The following is a 19,808-nucleotide window of genomic DNA, read 5'->3' as shown; positions in this document are numbered from 1 at the left end:
AAGTGCCCAGATAAATGCTTGATACATTCTACAGGAGAGGGTTCCTGAGCTTATGGAACCCAAGTCATTCAAAACAGAGAGTTAGCAGGCCTGATCTTTGCCACAGAATGATAACTTATTTATGATTCTAAACAGTATACGTGACTGCTCTTTGCTCCAGAACAAAGATCAATTGGTGTCTGTGCATTCAAGATATGGAAAAATGAGAGAGATCTACAGAGAATTATCTGCAACAATTTTCTCAATATTACCCTGGTTTCTGAAGAATTTTCTCCTAAGTGAGGTATTATATCAGTCACTCTGATAAATGTGACCAACAAAAACTGAAACCGCATCTGCTCAACTCAACTCAAATAGCTTTTTTTTAAGGCTACTCTCAACACAATTCCAAACATCAGGATGAGGCCATCTGGCAGTACTGACCACTGCTATTCCTGTTGGATCCCAGGCTCAACTGAACAAATCTCACTGGAGTCTATCCCAGAAATGCAAGTAATTTTCTCCTAAAATTTCTATATTGACATTTCTCCTTAAATTTCTATATCAATAATTCCACTTGGCCTGAAATATAAACCATGTACACTAGGAAGTGCTAGAGATTGCAATGACTTTACCTCAGCCGGCTCAGAGAAAGTCTAAGACAATTCTACAGTCCATAACCTCCTGACCTATGACTCGAGGATAGTCTGATAGACTTGCAGTGTCAAGGTGGCGTAATTCGTTATGTTAAAGTCAGAAATACCTGTATTAATACTCTTTTTAATTAGAGGATGCCCAAGTAAGAAGAAGTTCTCACAGGGTAGGCATAAATTATAGTAATATATGAGTCAGTTAAAACTCTGATTGTCTTCCATGCATATGCAAAGTTAGCCTCACTTTTGCGATTTGCACAATCATATTAGATGTACATGACCTATTGGTCATGTTTTCTTAAATATTTGAAGATCTTTATGGCCACCCTTACAAGCCAGTGCAAGCCACAGGATTTGGGGAGGAAGGGAAGGTAGTAACTTGCATTCACATATTAAATATTCTTGGGGGTGCACCTGATACCCGTGGGGAAAACAAGTGTTATTTATTATTGTTTGGGCTCCTAAGAGGGACCTACATCAATTGAGGTGGGGGACAGATATTGACTGTCTCCAACGTGACATCCTAGCCAATTGATAGACTTTAGAATCTCAGTTCAGTTTATTTATTTATCTATTTCTTTGAGACAGTGGTTTGCTCTGTTGCTCAGGCTGGAGTGCAGTATAGCAATCTCTACTTACTGCAACCTCCGCCTCCTGGGCTCAAGCAAGCTTCCCACCTCAGTCTCCCAAGTAGTTTGTATTACAGATACGAATTATCATGCCTGGCTAATTTGTGTGTGTGTGCATATATATATATATATACACACACATATATATGAGTGTGTGTGTGTGTGCATATATATATACACACACATATATGTGTGTGTGTGTGTGTGTGTATATATATATATATATGTATTATTTTTTTCTTTCTTTTTTGGTAGAGACAGTGTTTCACTATGTTGGCTAGGCTGGTCTTGAACTCCTGGCCTCAAGTGATCCACCCACCTCGGCCTCCCAAAGTGCTGGGATTATAGGTGTGAACCACTGCACCTAGCTTCTCAGTTCAGTTTAAATAACTGAGTCTAGTCTTTGTTTTTAGATGGACACTTGAGGACAGTAAGTCCAATCTATTTTGATTGTTTATGCCATCAGCATGATGGCATTCATCTGCCCCACAGAATGACTGATGGACAGCTTTGGGAATGGGGCAGGGAGGACACCAAGAAGATGCTGCAGTGAAGCATCTTTTCTCATCCCCGTTCTAAAAGGGGAAGGCTGTCTACATTTTACCTATTATGTGTATGATGATGTTCTGTCTGTATACACATTTCATATATTTGTTGTGTATATGTATACACACACACATACATTAAAGTTACCCTTTATTAGACTTATAATCTCCCTAAAATAAATAGTTTGTGGTACCTTCCTCACTTTCACACATAGCTTTTATTGGTGGAAAAATTGAGAGCATAACATGTGCAGCTGGTGGCTGCATTGATCTGCAGTCCAGGATTTGCTTGGGAAAAGGAGGTTGGTTTATATGGATGAAGGATAGGACACCTGCAATAGAGTACTTGTGTTAAATTGTATTGAGTTCTGCTCAATAAAGCCACAGGAAGAGATAAACCTGACTTAAAGAGGAAATAAGGTGACATCAAATTCCTGGGGGCTAAAGAAGTAGTAATTGACTGGCTGGGATAGGAACATATTTACCTTATGAAGGACTCTGCGAATCAAAGAGCTCTGGTGATGTGGAAGGTCTCCTAACAACCAAAGATAGAATTGCCTGAGACTGGACATATTTAATTACTGCATTGAGATTGTGTTTGTCATTTTGAGTGACTAAGGCTAAACAACAAAAAAGTGTGGCCTTAATTTTCATATAAGGCCAAAAGAAAAATTAGCTTCCAAGGGTCAAGATAAAGTTCTTTCTGATCATGTCCACAGAATTCAGTTGGCAGAACATTCTGATTACATGACATATAGGACAATTTTTTTAAGATGCATGGGAGTTAATACATGCTACGTATTATCTATAATATATGGTATCTATGTTTTAAACGTTGCTGTTGAGATAACTTTATTTTTTTTTCATTAGTAATTGGTGAAAAACCTTTAACTGGATATGGAAAATAATATGTTCTATATTCTCCTTCAGTTTATATGCTGTCTTTTTTTCCTTATCCTACATTTTTCTTTCTTCACTCACTGAGAGTTGTTGGAGCTTTTCATAGTAATTGTAGAAAAATCTGCCTCTGTTAGTGTCTTAATCTGTAATTTTTAAATACTCATAGCAAATAAGTAACCAAGTATAATGTCTGATTTAAAGTTTTTTTTTTTTTCTTTTGGGAGGTACCCACAGAAATAATCCTACCTACTGCTATCTACTTATTATTTATTACAGAAATATTCCTACTGCTAGCTACTTATTATTTACCTTTTTGTGTAGCTCCGTAACGGTTTACTTTTCCTGTCCTGAATAATGTGAATTATGTGCCCTCAATTCAGATCCTTTTATAAAATGGCACATTCTGCATCATGAAGTAGGCTTTATGGTCCCCGTTTTTTTGGTAAAAAGAGTGAGATTGGAGTTTGAGTTTCTAACAGCACTTGATTGATAGTCATGGTCAATTTAATTATTCCTGTATGACTTTATTAAATTTCCCTTAAGCCATGTTGAGATTTCAATGTCTTAACATTGCATCCTCCAAATAGGTTATACTCATCATGATTACATATTAATTCTCATATGAAGAATCAATATTTGGGGAGAACCCACTAGAAAAAGCTATACTTTGCATTTAAGATATAAAGGGTAAAAGTATAGACTCTAGATATCCTCACTCAAGATGACACATCATTAAATAACATATATATATTAAAGCAGTAAAAAAGTCATGATTCCCAGAATAAAAATTATGTTTGCTTAACTGACTTCATATCTAATGATACTAAATATTTTTTTGTTTTTAAAATATAAAAGTGCATTCGAAACAGGTATGAAAGATAACTGTTGTGTAGGCTTTAAGTAATTCTTAATATAAGATGGTTTATGGAATACACATACTAGGAAACAATTGTTCATATTTTTCATATTGAATAATTGTTCATATTTTTCATATTATGTTTTATTACACAAATATCTGGAGCTTTTTTCCATTGGATTTTTATTGTATTTTATTTATGTTTTAAAATTATACTTTAAGTTCTGGGATACGTGTGCAGAATGTGAACATGCAGGTTTGTTACCTAGGTATACACATGCCATGGTGGTTGGCTGCACCTATCAACCAATTGTCTAAGTTTTAAGCCCCAAATCCATTAGGTATTTGTCCTAATATATCCCTCCCCTAGTTCCCCACCACTCAACAGGTCTCAGTGTGTGATATTCCCCTCCCTGTGTCCATGTGTTCTCATTGTTCAACTCTCACTTATGAGTGAAAATATGTGGTGTCTCGTTTTCTGTTCTTGTGTTAGTTTGCTGAGAATGATGGTTTCTAGCTTCATCAATGTCCCTGGCAAGGAAATGAGCTCATTATTTTTATGGCTGCATAGTAGTCTGTGGTGTATATATGCAATATTTTCTTTATCCAGTCTATCATTGATGGGTATTTGGGCTGCTTTCAAGTCTTTGCTACTGTAAATAGTGCTGCAATAAACATGCATGTGCATGTGTCTTTACAGTAGAATGATTTATAATCCTTTGGGTATATACCCAGTAATGGGATTGCCAAGTCAAATTGTATTTCTAGTTCTAGATCCTTGAGGTATTGCCACACTGTCTTCCACAATGGTTGAACTAATTTACACTCCCACTAACAGTGTAAAAGCATTTCTATTTCTCTGCATCCTCACCAGCATCTGTTGTTTCCAGACTTTTTAAATGATCACCATTCTGTCACAAGATGGTTTCTTTTTGTGGTTTTGATTTGCATTTCTCTAATCAACAATAATGATGAGCTTTTTTTCATGTTTGTTTGCCACATAAGTGTTTTCTTTTGAGAAACGTCTGTTCATATTCTTCACCCACTTTTTGATGAGATTGTTTTTTCTTGTAAATTTAAGTTTCTTGTAGATTCTGGATATTAGACCTTAGTCAGATGGATAGATGGCAAAAATTTTCTCCCATTCTGTAGGTTCTTTGTTCACTCTGATGATAGTTTCTTTCGCTGTGCAGAAGCTTTTTAGTTTAATTAGATCCCATTTGTCAATTTTGGCTTTTTTTGCCATTGCTTTTGGTGCTTTAGTCATGAAGTCTTTGCCTATGCCTATGTCCTGAATGGTACTGCCTAGATTTTCTTCTAGGATTTTTATGTTTTAGGTATTATATTTAAGTCATTTATCTATCTCGAGTTAATTTTTGTATAAAGTATAAGGAATGGGTCCAGTTTCAGTTTTCTGCATATCGCAAGCCAGCTTTCCCAGTAACATTTTAAAAATAGGGAATCCTTTCCCCATTGTTTGTCTTTGTCAGATTTGTCGAAGATCCGATGGTTATAGATGTATGATGTTATTTCTGAGGCCTCTGTTTTGTTCCATTAGTCTATATATCTGTTTCGTACCAGTACACATGCTGTTTTGGTTACTGTAGCCTTATAGAATAGTTTGAAGTCAAGTAGCATGATGGGAAATAAAGGATATTGAAATAGAGGGAGTCAAACTGTCTCTGTTTGCAGATGACATGATTGTATATTTAGAAAACCCCATCATCTCAGCCCAAAAACTCCTTAAGCTGATAAGCAACTTCAACAGTCTCAAGATACAAAATCAGTGTGCAAAAATCACAAACATTCCTATACACCAATAATAGACAAACAGAAAGCCAAATCATGAGTGAACTCCCATTCACAATGCTACAAAGAAAATAAAATACCTAGGAATACAACTTACAAAGGATGTGAAGGACCTCTTCATGGTGAACTACAAACCACTACTCAAGGAAATAAGAGAGTACACAAACAGATAGAAAAACATTCCATGCTCATGGATAGTAAGAATCTGTATCATGAAAATGGCCACACTGCCCAAAGTAATTTACAGATTCACTGCTATTTCCTTCAAGCAACCATTGACTTTCTTTACAGAATTAGAAAAAAACTATTTTAAATTTTATGTGAAACCAGGAAAGAGCCCGTATAGCCAAGACAATCCCAAGCAAAAATATCTGGGGCTTTTGAAGTTTAGTTCAACTTTATAATGATGTTGTCCATAGATCCTTTAAACTAGTTGGAGTTTAGGTTGCTAAAGAAAATCAGATCATGATGAAATGTCAATGTGTGACTGCTGACTTCTTTCTGCTCTTGCCTTTTGTTCTTGTTCCAGGAACACAGTCCCAAAATCAGTAGCGATATATCTGGTAATTTGGTGAATCCCATTTTGCCTGACATGGTGCCTCCAAGTTGCTTTTACAGCTGCATAGCTAGTCTGTTCACTCACATACATCTCTACTTTGCCAGTTTTCTGAACCTAGGTATGAATCTACACACATTTGCTATTTACTTGACTTACTTCAAATCATACAATAGAGGGTTGTGAGGACAACATTTCAGAAATTAAATTGGGAAAATAGTGTTTTTTCCAAAGTCTAATTTACAACTGGATAGATTTTATCATTCAAGGTATATACTTGGTGGTTACTTATTATTTATAGCTTTTATGTTTACAAAATACTGTGCTTAATCCTACTAGACATAACCTTGACATCAATGCATTCAATTTGCAAAATTGTATTTAAGACATGTCAAACACCTTAAAACATTTTTTTCAGTTTTTTATAGTAATCTGTGATTTTTCTATTATATTAAACTCATAAAACTGTGCTTGAGACAAAGGTTGTGAGAGAGAGACAGAGAAATAAAGAGAACAGAGCCAGAGAGACAATGAAAGAAAGACAGAGAGAGAGAGGGAGAGGTTGATTTCCTGAGACACTGCCAGTTTTTTTATTTTTTTGAGACAGAGTTTTACTCTTGTCACCCAGGCTGGAGTGCAATGGCACAATCTCAGCTTACTGCAACCTCCATTTCCTGGGTTCAAGCAATTCCCCTGTGTCAACCTCCCAAGTAGCTGGGATTACAGGCACCCACTACCTCACCTGGCTAACTTTTGCATTATTAGTAGAGGCGAGGTTTCACCATGTTGACCAGGCTGTTCTTGAACACCTGACCTCAGGTGACCTACCTGCCTGCCTCCGCCTCCCAAAGTGCTGGGACTGCCAGTATTTTATTTCTTAATCTGTGTAGTGGTGACATGAGTGTTTGTTTTATTTCTATTCTTTTAAAACATACATGTGTTTTATATACTCTTTTATTTGTATTATATATTTCAAAATATAAATGGAGATAGTTTAAGATACACATAAAAAAGTGCTTCTAAAATTGCCACTTTAAATGTATATGCTAAAATTAAAATATCCATTCTCTGGGGTACAAAAGTTCAACTTCTAGGAATATATTTTCAGAAAATTGTAGGGGAAGTCAGATAAAGTAAGAAAAAACAATTGCGATATCTAATTCAGGACCTGTTGAAATCACTTGGAGTGGCTGGCAAAATATTAGGGAAAATATTAGGGAAAGTTATAGATTAGGATCTCAAACCTTTTGGAAGGCCAAAACATTTTATAGGGACAGGCTGAAGGCAGCGGGCCCATTATGCTAGTGAAAAGATGGGGACAATAAAGGGCTTTCCCAGTTTGAGTCTGTTTACCCCACATCGCTTTGTGTCTGCTCTAGCTGTTTACTCATGTAAACTTTGTGCTGGATAGCCATCTCAGGGAAAAATCAAAGGGGAATTACCCATTGATGGTGTTCACTCTGGGCCCAAGACCTAAACATTTTTTTTTTTTTTTTTTTTTTTTTTGCAGAAAATGATTTATTTAGGCAGAGAGAATGAAAAAGGTGAAAAAAAGAGAAAAGAGAAAGAGCAGCTTCCATGAAGGTCATGGAAGGGGCAAAACCTAAACTTTTTATCATTCGTAAAACCACTTTTTTTAACCATGTTAACTATCCACAAGCGTGTTAACTTAAAACCTCTGTTATAAAATTCATACTACATAAATGTTAAAAAAAAAAAGTCTTGGTCAATTAGTTGCATTTCACCCTCTAAAAGCAGCCAACAACCATCCCTAGCCAACTTAAATCACTAAACCAAGTGTAAAAGTGCATTTATTCATCTATCTTTAAGTCAGGGTCTGCAGACCAAACCTCCACAGGTGGTGGTCAACGTCTCAAGGACCGTTATGTGGGTGCCCAGGAACAACACCGACTTATAGATAGACCTATATGTTCATAGATAAAATGAACATTTTATAAATGTTCATTTATGAAAGTGCTATCTTTGCATATTGTGTTAACTTTAGCAGTTCATTGGGGGCAGGGTTTGAAACAAATACAATTTATAGATATGTTGATATAAAAGAAATATCACATCTTGTTTTCATTGGTACAAAGAGATTTTTATAATAATCAATAGCTTGGTTGATATGTGACAGAAAATAGTTTTTAATAAAAAATATGGAAGTATGTGAAAACCTTAAATATGATTTAAAGTGAAAATTTAAATTACAAAAGAGTGTATAGAAAAAATGGAATTGGTGATATTCAGAATATCTGGGTGAGTTTTGTTTTCACTTCCATTTAAATTTTCCTCTTGAAAAGAGTAGCAGCACTCTAAGAAATGTAAAGTCTATATTTTGATCCTACCTGTGCAGTAACTGATGTACATTTCAAATACGTCAAAATAAGTCATTCATATTTTTGCTCTATCTTTAACAAGAATATCTATGGGCACTCTACTGAGCTTGATAAAATAAAGCGCTTATGCATTTAAACTTTTTAACGTTTTCCTTTCATAATAATGATATTTATATCTTAGTTGAAAATCAATTGTGCTTGATTGGTTGTGGCAATTTAATTGTGTCATAACAAAAGTTAATTGAACTGGATCCTATTCTTTCTTCAAAATACAGGCAAAAGCTGAAGTTTATCATTTTTCGGGATTTCCCTTGTTTGATCGTACTTTGTCTTCATTTGAAGACCTATAGAGTGGTGATCAGTTTGCAAGCATTGATGCTAAGTGTTTCATATTGAAAGGTATGATATCAATGGCAAAATTATCAAAAATAGTGCAGGGCATCGGCCCTATTTCCAGAGTCGCCAAACAGCATTGTCTGTTTACTAAGGTAATCCATGTGAATAGATCTAAGAAATTCCACACTGTACAAGCATTCTGTTTATAATATTACCAGTTTGTAAGATATGGGCAGTAGGAGGGGCACAGCATAATAAATACCTGAAAAATGCAGATTAAAGAAAGCAGAAGAGATTTACTTTAATGTGTATAGAATGAGCCCTGATTCACGAGAATAAGCATTATTAGCCAGATGTACTTGCCATCTTGTAATGAAAGAAAGACAAAGAACCATGCCTGAGTCAGGAGGGGAGAGGGACAAATGCTGTAATGTGTCAGCCGATAGGTAGACAACAGATCCTTAGCCTGGCCACCAGCTTCTCATGTGGTCAGTTCTAAGATTCCCTAAGCTGATTTATTTATTTTCCATTAATATATTTTTTCCTTGATCTTTCCACTCCCTCCGTTGTAGATAAATGAAAGAGACTTTTTTTCCCGTCATCATATTTATACCTGTTTCTCACAAAAAGGCTGACTACCAGCAGGTCCCTAATCAGCAGATCCCAAAGACTGACAAAGGCATTTGAAGAGAGAAAAGTGTATTTAAATCCCATGAGCCAAGATGGAATGATGGGCCATAATCACTGTTCATACAAATCCTTCTGCAATTCTAATATTTTCTTTTCTTTTGAAAGTGATTACAGGCACTGATAGACAACACAGATCCCAAGGGAAGGCTGCCATGAAGAGAAGGCTCATAGTTTCCTCCAGGATTCAAACGACATCAAATAAAAAACCAAGACATACTACACATATTTTCACATAGATAAGTTAGCTTTTCAACCTAGATAATCATGCTAGTCACTTCAATAGCAACAACAGAAACAACAACAAAACAAAAATTGCTGAATATGTAGAAATGGAGCAATCCGAACTACAATGATCAATATTTTTCCATATGCAAGTTTTAATGTGAGATACACAGCCTTAGGGCAAGGGAATGTTAGTTTTCCTGTAAGTGACGTCACTAGAAACATGGCCCTTATGACAATGGATATATTGCAGATCTGTGCACATCACAATCAAAAGAGCTCGCAGTTTTTATTGAGATGCAGCACTGGTATGACAAAATCTTGTCAACTAAATAACACAACAGTAGTACTTTCATTTTCAAAGAATCGTAACATAGTTTGGAGCCAAAAATTGTATACTACTTTTTTTTTGGCAAAGGAAAGTCATTGGGATGCTTTGATTTTTTAAGTATTGCTTGTGTGTGTGTGTGTGTGTGTGTGTGTGTGTGTGTGTGTGTGTGTGTGTGGTGTGTATGTGTGGTGCAAAACATTTGAGAATGCCAGGGCTATAAGTATGACTAATTGGAGAAGATATACAAGTAAACAAGTATTTAGATCACAGTGTAGACAGTGGCAAAACAGATCTACCCAGTGAGTACAATTTCACCTGCTGTGTGGACAGACGGGATGTCCAAGCTGAATTCTAAAGAGAAGGTGTACACTGAAGTGTAAATGCTGTGTGGGTGTGAACACAAAAGAGGGATGTTCAGAGAACTGCAGATCATTTGAATAAAGAACATGAGGAAGGCAAGTCCATGGATGTTTCCAGGAAAAATCAGCAGGGACCAGGTCAGTAGGGAAAACGAGATACACTTTATATGCTTAATTTCTTTCTGTGTTACACTTTAAAAAATTTCTTAGTTTCTGAGAAAGATAGATCAGTCCTAGACCCTGATTCTCTTAGCACTAATTAGACCACCTCTTCACTCCGTACAGTAGTTCACTAACACAGTTACTTAGTCATTGTTTTTCCAGGTTTTAACATCTGACATCTAATGGCAGGTGCTAAAAGCTGCCTGTGAAGCATGAGTGACATAAAAAGGAGGAAAATAGCATTTGTTGTCTGAGCAAAAATGCTTTTTGGAGACTCAAAGCACTTTATTCTTTGAAATTTTGCAGATGTGGGTGAGGACTTTTGAGCGTTAGGTGAGAATGAGAATCATTCTGAAAAAATATGTTATTTATTTTTAGAAGATGATGACTCATCAGGATTCATGGAAAGCAGTTTTTCTTTTAGAGTGATGACAGCTTAAAATTAAAGCTATTATTTTTCTACTAGATGCATGTCTGGCCTATTAATTATGCATTCAATATGTCATGTGCAAAGTGAGTTAAGGGATAGGATTAATGGTTCAAGAACATCACAGTCGTAAATAATAAAAATATCTTTTAAAAGTATTTTATAACTTTATGCCAATTTTAATGCAACATTTTTCTAAGTATGTTTTTACCCAGAAAAATATAACAGCTTAAAAGCAAGCAAGCATCAATACACTTTGTCCAAGCCAGAAATGCTAATTCAACATATATTCTGGTATAAATTGAGAAAAAAAATTGTGTTTGCTATTTCTGTCTACCAGGTCTGTTGAATATTCATCAAAGACTGACCATCCTTTATTTGGTGCTCCACCCTCACTAATTTACTGTGGAATGTTAGATATCATCAAGATGATCATCCACTAGGTTGGTATCATCAAGAACTGCACTCTTCCAAAATGGCAACCACTAGTCATATGGGGCGCCTGGGTAATTGAGACGTGGTTAGTCCAAATTGAGATTTAAAAGACAGTAAAAAACAGAAATATGAAGTACGTCCTTAATAATTGTTTTTCTTGACTACATGTTAAAACATTCTGAATATATATAGAACTACATAGGTATAATATTTTATACATAATATTAAAATAAATTTTACTTTTTTTAGTATTTCCAATATGGCTACTAAAAATTAAAATTATGAAGTGGCTAACGTTTGTGTCTTATATAATATTTCTACTGGACAGCACTAGTCTAGGGTGCTTTTTGGGAGGGAGTGTCATTATGTGAACATATCGTGTTTCTTTTTTTTTTTTTTTCTTTTGAGACAGAATTTCACTCATTTCCCAGGCTGGAGTGCAGTGGTGTGATCTCAGCTCACTGCAATCTCTGCCTCGCACATTCAAGTAATTCTCTTGCCTCAGCCTCCCAAGTAGCTGGGACTACAGGCTCCTGCCACCATGCCCAGCTGATTTTTTGTACTTTTTGTAGAGATGGGGTTTCACCGTGTTAGCCAGGATGGTCTCGGACTCCTGATCTTATGATCCACCTGCCTCAGCCTCCCAAAGTGCTGGGATTATAGGCATGAGCCACCACGCCCAGCTACTGAATTATTTTAGCACCTCTATATCCCACCTAGCTCATATAGTACTCATGAATTTATTTCTCTCTCAGCCAATTTAATTCTTCTAAGAGAGTTTTCTATGAAAGTTTTTCCATTGCAGACTTTTGAAAATTTTATGATTAATAATATCCTTATTTTACCATTTATATAAATAAAATGCTATCATTGATATGATCCCTATTTTAAATAAAATATTTGACTATAACATTCTATATTCATAGTTCTTTTTCTTTAACACTTTCAAACTATTTTTCCATTTTTTTACTTATATCTTGATTTGACATTGAGAAACCTGGTCACAAAGTTAATTCTCTCTCTCTCTCTCTCTCTCTCTCTCTCTCTCTGTGTGTGTGTGTGTGTGTGTGTGTGTGTGTGTGTGTGTGAGTGTGTGTGTGTGATGGTTAATTTTATATGTCATCTTAGGTGTGTGATGTCGCCCAGATATGTGGTCAAACATTACTCTGGATGTTTCTGGGAGGGATGTTTTAGGATACAATTAACATTTAAATTGGTTAATTCATAGAGAAGCACAGTGCCCTTAATTATGTGAGTGGCCTTACCTAATCAGTTGAAAGCATGAATCCAGCAGAAGACTGACTGCCCCCAGTCCTGTCCCCAGCAAGAGGAAATTCTGCAGTGGAGTCTTTGGGCTTAAACTGAAGCACTGGGTATTCTCTGATATCCAATCTTCTGATCGTCCTCACAGTTTGGACTTGCCAGCCTCCATTACCACCTGGGTGAATTCCTTAAAATAAATCTCTTTCTTTATTGTCCTTTCTTTCTATATGAAGTGCTTTATAAACTTTTCTTGATTTGATGTCCTTATAATTCTCTAAACTTGTTCTAGGATTTTTTTTTTTCTTCCCAGTTGTGCTATATGTCTCACAACCAGCCTTTTCAATTTTTCTTTATTCATAATAATTATTGGTCAATATTTCTACATATTTTCTTTTCCTACATTTAGTTTCCTTTCTCTTGAGAGCTGATGAAAGCTCATCTTTCCTTCACATTTCCACCTTTTCTTTTATACTTTCTGTGATGTTTTTTTGGCCTGATACTCCAGCACATGAATGCATTCTTTGGCTCTTTCCATTCTACTGCACAACTCATCTGCTATATTCCTATTCAGACTGTAACAAATCTCATATTCAATGTTTACTTTTTGGCTCTTTACAGATAAGCTGGCTTATCTAGTTGTGAGCTGTCAAACCCAGACACTAGTTTGTGCATTTTCTGCTGAATATAGATGAGGGTTTCTGGTAGGCAAGGAGTCCTCTTAGGCATGACAATCGAGCCTCTGAACATTTCCCATTTGTGACCTCCTCTCCCTTAGACCATGATATAGTCATGGAATGTCTCTCTAGGGAGCTACAGCACCACACTTTGCTAAAAGCACTCCTGCTCAGTTGTAGAAACCTGAAGGTGTGCGAAGAGAATAGGAAGAGAAAGAGTGCTTCAGAGCTAGTAAGACTACATGTGAGAAAAACAATGTTTATCACCCTGGCTGAGCTCAAGCTCCGCCCCCCTCTTTTTACCTGGATAACCCAGGTTGGCATTCTAGGCTGGTGTTGCTTTTGTTCTTTTGTTCTGTCTCCTGTAGTGAAAGTAGGCAGAATCCCAGAGCAAGGCTGGAGAGAACAAAAGAGTGCCAATAATCAGCTGTTTCCTAACTTATGCTTAAATTATGGCAACTTTCCCTTTTCTGATCTGGGCTGTCACTTCCTCCTGCCTTGTTACCTCTGTCACTACAGGATGTACACAAGTTTTACAATTGCTTTTAAGGCCCATTAGCATCTTTGTTGCTTCTTGTTTAGTGCCAGCATTTAATGAAAGGTGTTAGCAGCGGGGGCTGGGTCACCATCTTTATAAGTGATACTTTAACTGGTGGTTGTACTTTACTCTCCTACTAGTTCATACAGATTCTCAGTCGATCCCATCATAATTGTTGGTCAAAACGTACAATTCTTAAATCTTAGGAGAAAGAGGATCTGTCCTACCTGAAAAGCGTTGTAGTCACAATGTTGGAAATCCAGGTGTCTTCGATGTTTTAACTGCCTCTAAAGTGAGGAATTTCCAGTTTTGCCCTATCCAGGATTCTTATTACCTCATGCTTTTTGTTAATAAATGATTTTTATGAACTATTAGCAGTAACTGTTATCATGACATCACATTTCAACTTTGAATGTATAATTTTATTCCTAACTATACCTATACATATTATTCCTTTGGCCAAATATATTTTTTATACTTAGCCTTCTACATTTGTGTGTGTGTGTGTGTGTGTGTGTGTGTGTGTGTGTGTGTGTGTGTGCTTGCTTGTGTGTGTGTGTGTGTGTGTAGACATAGTGTCTCTTGGTATCCATGTGAGATTGGTTCCAGGACACACTCCTCCTCATGGACCCCAAAATCCACAGATACTCAAGTCTCTAATATAAAATAGTGTAGTACTTGCACATAACCTACTTACATCCTCCCACATATTTTAAATCATCTCTAGATTACTTACAATACCTAATACAATTCAAATGCTAAGTAAAAAGTTTTTATGGTGTACTGTTTAGGAAATAATGGAAAAGAAGTGTGTACATGTTTAGTACAGACACCCCACCATCTTTTTTTATTATTTTTGAGATGGAGTCGCTCTGTTGACCAGGCTGGAGTGCAGGGGCACAATCTTGGCTCACTGCAACCTCGGCTTTTCAGGTTCAAGTGATTTTTCTGCTTCAGCCTCCCAACTAGCTGTGATTACAGGTGCCTGCCGCCACACCCGGCTAATTTTCGTATTGTTAGTAGAGTTGGGGTTTCACCATGTTGGCCAGGCTGGTCTCAAACTCCTGTCCTCAAGTGATTCTGTCGCCTCAACCTCCCAAAGTGCTGGGATTACAGGGGTTCACCACCACATCTGTCACTACCATTCTTTTTAAAACAATATTTTAATCATGGTTGGGTGGATTTACAGATGTTGAACCCTAGGATATGAAGGGCTGACTCTGTGTGTGTGTGTGTATGAGCTATTTGACTATTTCTACAAAATAATGAGTTAAAAAAACCGATATTTGGCCAGTACAGATTGACTATGTCGCCAGATAGGTTTATATTTGATGCTTATATTGTATCTGATGAAAAATAGACCATTTGCTTGTGCTTTTCTAATAAACAATATATAAATTTCTCTAAATATATGTAAAACTAAACATTTCATATTTATGTTAAACAATTTGTGTTTTTGAATAAAATATAAAGTCAACAAACTGTTGTACATAAAAATATCTATTCAAAAATCTCATATATTGTTAATAACTGAACACTTTTAATATATTAATGTGGATATCAATGTCTTATAAACTATTTTTGCTTATCTTTTTTAAATATGGCATTTAACCTTTATACTAACTACATAATTACTTTGTTCTCATACCATTTCATTATATTCTCTCTATAGCTACTACTAATTGATCACAAACTGATTTTTTCTTTGCAGAATTCTCATATTTTAAGTGCTTTCCGTAATAACACTTAATTTTTATCACTTCAGATTAACTTTTTTCTTACAAATATATTTCTTTTGATGCACTGCTCTTCCAAAAGATTATAAGTACCTTGATGTGTATTGATCACGTTATACACAATATTTTGCTCCCACCTAAAGGACATAGGGTGGTGTGTTTGCTGACATGACTTGAGAAAAACTCTAAGATAAATCTTAAAATTCATGATAATTGACCATTAAATAAGGGATCAGAATATTAAAGCCTGCAGGTCAAATCTAACCAGATTTCTTTTTAATTTTTATGCAGTTCACCATCAAATTTAATTTTCCCTTTTTGTATCCTGTTTTTGAGATCCATTCTGCGTACTCTTTCCCTAATGCAATATGTTGAACATGTTTTCTCATGATTTTTATATTAAGTTTTAAAGTTGAATCTTGTTCATTAAATCCCTGATTCCTTTTGAAGTGTAGGATTTAGGTTGAGGGTTATTTTTCACCTATGGATGTCCCACTGTGCCAGTGATATTTACTGAAAAGGTATCCTACTTTTGGTGAATTGAATCATTGTCAAAAATCAGTGGGATTATCTACCTGGGACTCTTTCTGGGTTCTCTTTTCTCTTACACTCATCTATGTGCCTATCCCTGTGCCTATGCCACACTGTGATAGTAAGTAAATCTTAATATTAGCTAAAGTTATTCTTCCCACTTTATTCTCTGTCAAGATTGTTTTAACTATTCTAAGGCTCAGGTCTTTTGCATAAGTTTCAGAATAAATGTGTTCATGTCCAAAAAATCACTTGCCAGAATTTTGGTAGGAATCACATTAAATATAAGGATCAGTTTATGGATGATATGTTTCTCCATTCATTTAGATCTTCTTTGATGACTTTCATCAACATTTTGTAAATTCCAGCATACATTTTCTATACATATGTTGTTATATTTTACATAAGTATTTAATTTTCTTTGGAGCAATAATAACATCTTATTTTTAATTTTGATTCTCCTATGTTTCTTATTACATAGAAGTACAATTGCTTTTTTTTTTTTTTTTTTTTTTTTTTTTTTCATTTTTTTTTTTTTTTTTTTTTTTTTTTTTTTGTCTATTGACCTTGTATCTTCCTACGTGACTGAACTCATTTGCTAGTTCTATAAGTTTTGCAGATTCTTTGGGGATATTTTATTTAGACAATAATTTCATCTGTAAATAGAGAAAATTTTATTTATTTCTTTCCAGTCTCTATGTCTCCCTCCCACACTTTGTTTCTGCTGTCTTACAATGGCTAGAATTTCCAGTGCCAAGCTGAATGAGAATGTTGAAAGTAGACATCATTGTTTTGTGTCTGATCTGAGAGGATGCTCCAGTCTTTTTACCATTGTGTAATGTTGATTATTGTTGTAGACATTTTTATTAAGTTGAAGTACTTCTTTTTATTTTTATTTTGAGACTAAGTCTTGCTCTGTTGCCCAGGCTGGAGTGCAGTAGTGCAAAGTTGGCTCAGTCCAACCTCTGCCTTGCAGGTTCAAGCAATTCTCCTGCCTCAGCCTCCCAAGTAGCTGGGATTACAGGTGCATGCCACCATGCCCAGCTAATTTTTGTCTTTTAGTAGAGACAAGGTTTCACTATGTTGACCAGGCTGGTGTTTAACTCCTGACCTCAGGTAATCTGCCTGCTTCAGACTTCCAAAGTTCTGGGATTACAGACATGAGCCACCATGCCCGGCCAGTAATTCCTCTTTATTCATAATTTCCTTAAGGTTTTTAAAATTATAAATTAGGTACTGTGAGATGCTTTTTCTGTAGTTATTGAAACATTATATAAATTTTCTTCTTTAGTCTGTGGATATGGGAGATTACACTGACAGATTTTTGAATGTTAAACCAGTCTTGCAAATTTGGAATATATATCATTTGGTTATGTTGTATGATTATTTTCATGTAGTTTTATTTAATTTACAAATGTTTTGTTGAGGCTTTTACATCTAATTTCGTGAGACATAGACGTCTGAACATTTCTTTGTTGCACTGCCATTTTCTGGTATTAGCACTGAGATAATACTGAACACATAAAGTGAATTGGAAAAGATGCTCCCTGCCTTATTTTCTGGAAGAATTGATTAAAACTGGTAATTCTTTTTAAAATGTCTTTTAGAATTATCAACCACCACTTACTTTTCAAAACGAAGTGTTTTTTTTGAACGCAAACAACATTCATTTGCATTTGCATATCGTGCGTGGCTGTTTTCATGCTATGATGGCAGAGATGGATGGTTGTAACAAAAACTTTATTGTTCACAAATGCTAAAATATACACGATCCACCCCTTTACAGAAAATCATTTGCCATCCTCTGATTTAAACCATCTTTTTCTACCCAAACTTTTACTATGCCAATCAAATTGACCTTTTCTTTTGGGGAGGGGGTCCTAACCTGTCTTCTGATGAAGTAAATGATGTGAGGCAAATACAAGTGGAAGAGAAAATGAATACTTAGTAGCCTCACCGCTCAGCAACAGTATAACCAAAAGTGAAATATTTTGCTATGTGTAATACATCTTCAATAATTCCCCATTTCTCTTCTCTGACCTGATTTTATAAAAAGTTTTTCCCTCAATATCTCAAGAGACCATAACTTAGTGTCTTTTGATGTGCATACAAAAATTAAGATTTGGAAGTGGACACTAAATTAAAGCTGAATCATCTAAACGGAGTACTTTAAGATTATTATTAATATACTCCCACAAATACCCCAATGATACTTACTGGAAAAATACTTTAATTCCATGTCTGAATCCAGTAAACGAAAGCATCTTATTGTTGTTCTGCCCTTGGTGTGGGATCCAAGTTTCTTGTTTGTTCTCCTCTCGTGCTTTGTTCTCTATTCCCTAATGTGATTTTGTTACTGCAAATCTTTTCTCAACTGTCAGTTAAAACGGATTGAGCCAAGGTCCCTGAATTAGACAATTTCTCTGCCTGAACTTGCAACTTCAGCTTAAGTTGTTCCAGTTGGCTCTTTCATGCCTTGTGAGGCTCCACTCAAGATGATTAATTATCATCCTTTTATCTATTTAGGAGAGGAGGACATTGTCCATGGCCAAAAATTTTCATATTGGCCCTGAAATCTCACTTTATTTTTACCTATGCTCTTAAATCTTTCTTGTCCTCACATGTGTATTTTCAATCTGGTTTTATTATGAACCTCATAATAAAACTGCAGAAGTAGCAGCCACCCATTCCCCTAACCTTATAGTAGTGGGCTAGGAGGAGTTGTAAATTATTCTAAGAAGAGAGAAAAAAGAAGATTGGCTATTAGCCATTCAGGAATTGCTGGTCAGGAAAAACCTTCTTGAACACAAATATTTTGGTTAAAGTTGGAAACAAAATACAGCTTAAATTCTGTTCTAAGCCTGAAGACACAGCTGTTTATGTTATATACAGCAAAAACCAGAAATATGTATAACGTGGCTCTTCCTTTGCCACACCACTTTTGCTATTATCTAAATGTGTTGTGACAGTTTTTTAAAATTCTCCTAAAGAATATTATCTGTGGGAACATGAGTTTATAATGATTTCCATTTTGTTTGTGTTTTCTCTAGCAAAATGTTGCAGGTGCTTTTTCCATTATCAAGCTGAGAGTTTTGCATACACAAATAAAAGTCCCTGAGTCACCAGTTCTTTGCACAACTGGCTTTAGTTGGCACTTACATTGTTCACCAATAGGTGTGCCACTCAAGTCACTGTTCAGAGGGTGGTGTCCTTATTGTACATATAATTTTCATATATATATATATATATATATATATGGGTATTTGATTTTATGTCCTATACCAGATTAGAAATAGCAAATTGTAAGAATATACAAGAGGTATCTCATTTAAGCATATTTGTCACAATGAGAAGCTTGAAAGAAAAGGCAGTAATAAAGACAAATACATATGTAATGCATGTACTATCATACTTCAGCATAGATACAAATGTACACACACTGCACATACAACTATAAACACCCATCTCAATGCGTACAAGCTCTTTCTAACACACAGACACACACACATGAACCTTAATTACAATACATACAGAACAACTAATCGCAATATGCATACTACCCAAATCACAACACACATGGAAATAGTACACCTACTCTCTCCTCCGCTTTCTTTATCCTCCTTGAAATCACCCTGCTCCCCAGACTCCCTCACTCTCCCTGTCCTCTGCACCACATTCCTGACCGCCTCTCCTGTATCTCTCTTGCATCAGCCATGCATACGCACTTTCATCCCATTATTCACACACAAATATAAGCAAATACATACACATACAATTTAGTGAATGACGAATACTCTTACGAACGTCAAAGGTATCCCTTCAGGGGTATGATAGTAAA

This window comes from Cebus imitator, unplaced genomic scaffold (genome assembly GCF_001604975.1).
Source record: "Cebus imitator isolate Cc_AM_T3 unplaced genomic scaffold, Cebus_imitator-1.0 Scaffold49, whole genome shotgun sequence".
Classification (NCBI taxonomy): domain Eukaryota; kingdom Metazoa; phylum Chordata; class Mammalia; order Primates; family Cebidae; genus Cebus; species Cebus imitator.
This window is presented reverse-complemented; position numbering follows the sequence as displayed.